This window comes from Rutidosis leptorrhynchoides, chromosome 7 (assembly GCF_046630445.1).
Source record: "Rutidosis leptorrhynchoides isolate AG116_Rl617_1_P2 chromosome 7, CSIRO_AGI_Rlap_v1, whole genome shotgun sequence".
Taxonomy (NCBI): Eukaryota; Viridiplantae; Streptophyta; class Magnoliopsida; order Asterales; family Asteraceae; genus Rutidosis; species Rutidosis leptorrhynchoides.
Window position 1 is genome coordinate 72,669,958 of NC_092339.1, and position 6,855 is coordinate 72,676,812.

A 6,855-nucleotide genomic window follows, 5' to 3' on the forward strand; every position below is an offset into this window, starting at 1 on the left:
ACTCATTATTCAGTACCAAACCATTTAATTAAGAGGTGAAGAAACACACCCGAAACAAGCCTTGTTAGTTCAGTTGCGTAGATTCTTCTTTTAATAAATATTTAGTAGCTTCGCAATATCAAATGTAAACAGATCTTCACTAACATTTTCTCCAATTTAATTGTTTTCAAATAAAAAGTACGTAAAATAAAAAATATCAATCTCTATTTACTTTAAATTTTACACATTACTTTTTACGTTTTACTTATGTTTTTGCCATTATACTTAAATTAAGTGTAAAAAGCTTTACTTTTTTATTATTATTTATTTATAACTTATAAATAAAGTGACGATTAATTAAAGAGTGTACAAAAAGAAATACTAAACATTAAAATTGCGACGGAGTAGTAAATATGGAGACTAGTCATACATGCTAGGGTTGCAAAGTATTTTCACTACCTCACTCATGGTTGGTCTTGCATCTTTATCTTCCTCAACACATTGTAAAGCTACTTTCAAAAGATTTTTCATCTGAAATTTGTCATATTCATCCCCTATCATAGGATTCATTATCTCCATCATCTTTGCATCTAAGCTAGGCTCTTCGAGCTCCTCTCTCACCCAACTTACAAGCCTTTTTTTCTCAACCCTTTCATTATGGTTGGTTTCTTGATCACAAGTGGCACTCCGCCCCGTTATCATTTCTAGCACCACCATTCCGTAGCTATAAACGTCCACTTTTGATGTAATTGGAAGATTAAACACCCATTCAGGAGCCATATACCCTCTTGTCCCTCTAATCCTAGAAAAAATAGAATTGTCTTTTACATCTTGACGGAATAGTTTGGACAAGCCAAAATCAGCCACTTTAGGGTTATAATCTACATCTAATAATATGTTATGTGGTTTAACATCACAATGCAATACCCATTCCAAGCACTCTTCGTGTAGATAAGCTAGTCCTTTAGCTACACCTGTTGCGATTTCCAATATCTTTGCCCAATCTAGCTCGTTATTACCTAACTTCTTTGCTAACGAACCATTCTCCATGTACTCAAATACCAAGATCCGATGCTTTCCTTCTGAACAATAACCATACGTCTCGATCAGATTCTTATGATTAATCCTCCCAATTGTGCTCATCTCCGCTAGAAATTCATCTTCTCCCTGCAGAGCCTCATGGAGTACCTTAATTGCTACCACTCGATTATCAGGAAGTAAGCCTTTGTACACAACACCTCCGCCACCTCTCCCTATCTCGTCTCTGAATTTAAAAGTCGCCTTAATTATCTCATCGTATGTGAACCTTCTGAATCCGGTAACAATTGCAAGGTAAGATTGGGTTGTAGCACCTGCTGATTGTTTGGTAATATAATAGAACACTATAAAGCATGTAGCTTCAATTGCACCAATAATGATGCTAAACCACAACATGAACTTTATAGACCCATTTGCGCTCTTTTTGGCATACATTCGTGCTAGCTCAATCGTAGAATTTGTGCATTCCAAGCGAGATTCCTTGACAAGCTTTTTGATTATTATACAATAAAGCATCCTTCTTAGGTATCTTAATATAAGTGTTGAAGCGTGTACCTTTATAGATGCCATTGAACAACAAACTCTTGGTATAACATCTAAAGAATTTATCACCACGATCAAAGTTGTATTGAACGGCTTTGCAGTTAGGGTCATCTAAGCAGGCCTTCTTGCATTCTTTAAAAGTGATGTTTTGAATGAACAAAGTATCAAATCCATAAAACTCCACTAAGGGGAGCTTTATAAAGTCATAGTTATCATTATGGTGATTAAACGTGAATGTAGGTTTACACCCTAATGACAAATCTGAGTGATTCTTGGGCTTATACCTTTGCATACAAGAACAACTTCTTCCTAGTTTAAAATTGTATGTACAAAGGCTGTTTGGCCCACAAATCCCATGAATCTCACAACTTGCTAAGATTGCTTGCCATGAAACAATCCATCTTCTTTCGTTAAGCGTATAAACTCGAATATTTCCATCAACATCAAGTGTTAGTTTTCTTTGTAATGTACCTCCATAATCGCTCGTATTAAATTTAAATTTGTCGGAGGACTTGAAATGGCCTTTGGAATTTAACATAGCAAATCTGCTATTGTTGTAAGTAGTCCTTCCTGCATCCCATGACATTTTCCAAGGATTAGGCCAATAAACGCTCGTTACTTCGTCACTTGTGTAAACAAGTCGAAGTACGTTGTCATTATCGAAAAAGAGTTTGTAGAAGCCAGAAGAAAAATTTGTTAAACTTCTTGATGATATGAGGACAGTATCTTTGGTAAAAGGCTGATTAGGGAGGAGGGTATCAGTAGGAAAACTAAAACTTTGCCAAAGATATGATTTTTCGTCTGATTGGTTAAGAATAAGGTTACCCGAATCAAGAAGTTTCAATTGTAAAGGCGAAATGGATTTGGTGTCGGTCTTCCAATTAATTTTTCGACTAGCATCCGTTAAGACAAGATTTCCGGTTTTAGTTAAGGAAAACTTTGAGTGCTTTCCATTAACTGGTTCTTCTCTATTTGCCATCCAGATAATTGTGTGATTACCGTCGATTAAGGGTTTGGAAAACCATATTGCAAAGGTGTAAGCGTTTTGGCCGATTAGATAAAACCCTGCTGAGAAGAGGCCATTTGGTGAAACCAAATGATTCTGTTTTTCAACAAAGAGTGACGAACCTTGGTTTAAGATATCATTTGATGAAGAGAAATTTGTTGCAACGAGTGAAGAATAAGAGAGGATGAGTATTAAAGGTAAGAGGAGTAGTAATTGCAAATGCATGATGAAATATGGTTATGAATAAACATGATCTACTTTGTGTGTCTATTTATATTCGAAGATATGGGACCTCAAATCGTATGATAGACCCACATCTTGACCTTTAGGAAAAGTTTTTGTTGACCTTCAAATTATACTTCTTATCATTGTTATTAAGATTAAGATTAAGATGGAGCATCTAGATATTTATAAGCTTTGATATCCTTTCATGCTATTGTCTAGTGTATACTTTGGTGAGATTTTTTTTTATATTTTAGTTCGTTTATCCTCTAACACTATTATTCTAAATAAACCATGGAGACCAAGATATGGTGGAGCTTGGGATCCTCTTGCTCGAGTACCTGTTTCATTCTTACGTTGGCATATCCTGAACTCGTTATATGCAAAGATTATGGTGCTGTTTGTTTTTGTAAATGTTTTTATCTAAAGATCGGCAGACCATATCTGTAAAAAAGATGTGACATAAAGGTTTGTATGTTGAATAGTGAAGATTGTTTTTTTTTTTTTTTTTTTTTTTGAACGGCAATTTTATTAAAAACTCAAAATACAATATTGTTACAAGATGAAAACGAAAGTTACCGAGCTAGAATCTTACGCTACCATCTAGTAACATCTCAATCTAAACTCGATATGAAACAAAGATACAAATTACAACGCAAAGATACAAATTACAACACAAATAGACGCGGGTTTTGCAACCAATCAAGCCACTCTAAATGCTTCGAATTGCATCTTCTTGAGATCCATTCAAAGCTCTTCACTTGGATTTCGTTCAACGCGACCGGTGGTGTCCAACATGCTTTTGAGAATACCATTTGATTTCTATTGTTCCAAATTAGGTACAAACTTGTCCACATAATTGTTTTCCATAGTTTCTCACCTAAGTCCGAAGTTTGTAGTCGAGAGTTCCCACATATAATGCTATCAAAGTCGTAGCTAGTTGGGCAAACCCCCCACCAATCTAAAACTCTATCCCAAATTTCTCGAACCTTTACACACGAAAATAAGGCATGCTCCACGGTTTCGACCACATTGTTGCATAAAGGGCAAAGGACGGTATGTAAGTCCACTCCCCTTTTGTCAAGTTCGGACAAAGCGGGAAGTCTATTCCTCTTTGCCCTCCACACAAACACCCATACTTTTTTAGGAAGTAAGGAGTTCCTTTGAGTTGCCACATTACTCGCAATCGGAGGAAACCGCAATGACATGATTAGCTTAGTTAAAAAATGTGTAGTGAATTTACCGGTACCGCAAAGTCCCCACTTCCATCGATCCTCTTTGTCTGGATCCATGCAAGCATCCAAAATCAGTAGTTCTAGATCCCTTAATTCCCCTTGCGTTCTACCTGACACATCTCGTGTCCAAGACCAAGTTGAAGTGCATTTTTGACCATCCCATTGTAAATGATCCACAACTAAAGCACTTGCATTAGATTATAGCCGCACCAATCTCTTGAAAATGCTCTTCAACGGAGTTTCTTTAATCCACACTTCATCCCAAAATATTGTGTTTTTACCGTTGCCGATCACCTTTAAGAATGACTTTGAGAAGTTTACGCCAAGTCCATCAATCTCGAACCCTGTTTTAACAATTTTGCTCCAAATAGAGTTAGAACAAGAAAAAGACCCACCCGAAGATAAAAGCCCCGAATCCCCATAAATACTTTTAATAACTCTAACCCACAAAGAAGTGGATTCGGTAAAAAACCTCCACCACCATTTGCCGATTAGAGCTAAGTTGATGCAATTAAGAGAACCAATATTGAGTACGCCATCCGTCCAAGGGCGAATAACATCATCCCATTTGACCCACGAGATTTTCGACTCGTCACCCACCCACCCCAAAAAAAATTTCTACGCACACACTCAAGATATTTAAGCACACTAGGCGGGGCACTTTAGAGTGAAAAGTAGTACAACGGTAGACTATTCATGACCGATTTCACGAGTGTCAAACGCCCACCAAAAGACATCGCACGCGCTTTCCAATCCACTAATCTTTTCTCGAATTTATCAAATACCGGTTTCCAATTTACCAACTTGTTCATCTTTGCCCCAATAGGTAACCCGAGATAAGTAAACGGGAAGGAACCGACATTACACCCGAATAGCTTAGCCATGTCATCCACCTCAACCTTATCAACACCCACACCAAAAATGTTACTTTTGTTATAATTAACCTTTAAGCCCGAACACAATTCAAATCACTTCAAGAGTTTCATAAGATTCTCAACGTTTTCTATACTCCAAGTCCCAAAAAGATGGTATCATCCGCATATTGAAGGTGAGAAAGAGGTATTTTATCCTTACCAATCGCCACCCCACTATATAGATTATTCGTAACCGCCGCCTTCGTTAACCAATTAAGACCTTCCGCCGCAATGATAAAGAGGAAAGGGGATACATGATCCCCTTGTCTCCCACCTCGCTCCTTAGTGGGTGTTCCATTCACAAGAACCGAAACCGAAGCCGTTTTCAAACACGAATTAATCCATCCTCTCCACTTCGCCCCAAAACCCATTAAGCTCATCATATCATCTAGGAATTCCCAATTAAGGCAATCAAAGGCCTTTTCAAAATTGACTTTGAAGATCATGTATCTCGAGCGACTGTTCTTTAAAAATTCATAAGACTCATTTGCGATAAGCGCCCCATCTAAGATATTCCTTCCTTTAATAAATGCACTTTGTTCGAATCCCACAAGGTTAGGAATTACTTTTCGGAGCCTAATTGAGAGTATCTTCGCAATGATTTTGTATAGGCTTCCTATTAGACTAATAGGCCTATATTCGTTTAAGCTTACCGGATCCGATTTTTTGGGGATGAGAGTGATAAAGGACGAGTTACATCCTTTAGAGAGTTCACATGATGACCAAAAGCCATTGATTGCCTCCACTAACTCGACATGAATTATCGGCCAAAACTTTTTAAAAAACCCCATATTAAAACCATCCGGGTCGGGAGCTTTGTTGCTAGCACATTCTTTTAATGTAACGACCCGGCAAAATCGTCATTGACGCGCCGTTAACTTAGGTCCCGTTGCGTGGTCATAGTCCCTATATGAGACGCGTTTGACCAGAATTATGTCGCATTCATTTGAAACGTACAAGACTTACAAAGTTTAGTTTACCAAACGGATCGACAACAAGTTTAAGTTTACAAAAGTTATAAAGTGTAAATGAAATAACTGGTGACATAATTAGTTTAAAATCACGGTTTTCTATAAATAGCGAAAGTATGTATGCTTAAAGTTTGAATCCAAAAGCGCTATCCCTAGCGTATGCATGTATGCTTGACTCCAAGCAAGTAATCAAAGTGTGCGCGAAAGCATGTATCAAATAGCCATTCATGAACCTGAGAAATATATAGAAAACTGTCAACGAAAAACATTGGTGAAATCATAGATGTAGTAATAAACGTTATTTTTGAATCACAAGATTTAGTATTTCCATAAAATTGATCATCCAAAAGTTGCATTCCAAAAGTTTGTTCGCGAGCACCCAATTATCAATGCTTAACATTCCTTCCATAGAACCCCATCACAATAGTGTTAGAACATACACTGTTTCTCAAAAATATATTTCATTCGTAAACGGTAGCGAACCGTTTGAATGAGGGTTTGTCAAACCCATATGGATCCATACAACATAAGTTCTCGCTTACACCCGACAAGTGTAACTAATGATAATCGAATTGAGGATTTTGTTCTAAACTCGCAGTAGAATGTTTGTTTCATCGAACTTGTGTTCAAAACATAAAAGTAAGTAGTACAAGATGTAACAAAGTATATGTTTCTCAGCTCACGATTTAAAAGTATAAAAGTTGTTGAAAAGGTGGGACTATGATCTCACCTCGAGTGCACGAGTATAAATGTACTTCACAAAGTAAACATGTGCATGAAAGTTGCTTAGTCTTGACCTAAACAAGTAAGTTGTATCAATTAATCGATTACGACACAAGGTCGGGCGAAATGTGTTCAATTAGTCCTATGGCTCGTTACGACTCGATTATATAGCATGTGAGTCACGTTGTCAAGTTTCATGCCAGAATCAAGTATAAAATAAGATT

The 6,855-nt window shown here is 37.1% G+C and overlaps 1 pseudogene; it reads right to left on the reverse strand.

The window, feature by feature from the left end:
* Positions 1-350: 350 nt before the first annotated feature.
* On the reverse strand, positions 351-2,793 carry LOC139856963 (putative receptor protein kinase ZmPK1; annotated as a pseudogene).
* Positions 2,794-6,855: the final 4,062 nt, after the last annotated feature.